Source organism: Penaeus monodon, chromosome 22, assembly GCF_015228065.2.
Source record: "Penaeus monodon isolate SGIC_2016 chromosome 22, NSTDA_Pmon_1, whole genome shotgun sequence".
In the NCBI taxonomy this organism is placed as follows: Eukaryota; Metazoa; Arthropoda; class Malacostraca; order Decapoda; family Penaeidae; genus Penaeus; species Penaeus monodon.
In genome coordinates this window covers 15,327,304-15,327,712 of record NC_051407.1, presented here as the reverse complement: position 1 = coordinate 15,327,712, position 409 = coordinate 15,327,304, and the positions used below count along the sequence as shown (strand labels likewise).

At 32.5% G+C, this 409-nt stretch overlaps 1 protein-coding gene across 1 annotated transcript in view; it reads left to right on the top strand.

The window, feature by feature from the left end:
• LOC119586945 overlaps positions 1 to 409 on the top strand; it is a 25,597-nt gene that overhangs the window by 13,327 nt on the left and 11,861 nt on the right. The gene's annotated exons all lie outside the window — the stretch shown is intronic.

Sequence of the window (409 nt, the reverse complement as noted above, 5' to 3'; positions counted from 1 at the left end):
AGCATGATTATAAGCACAATGACAGAAAAAAGCAACAACCTTTATCCCAATGCTGTCAGGGGCACCACATTTATTAAAGCTTTCATTTCACCTTGAAAATGCATTTACCATGCCATTCTTTTTTCTTTTTTGCAATGGCAGTTGTTGTATATGATTTGGCAGCATGGGGATGAAACTTGAGGCTTTTGTCCCATCATTGTGGTTTTGAGTTTCCTTTGTAGATCATTCTGTCAGTTATTTATTGTTTTCTTACCGACCTATATTTCTCATTTATTTCTTTGAAGTAGTAATTAAAGTGAGTTTGATTAGTATAGTGTAAAGAATCTTTTTCTTTTTGATGTCACTCATTTCAGATAGAAATATACACAGACAAAGAACTATTCATGTAGATTTTATAATCCTCAAGAAG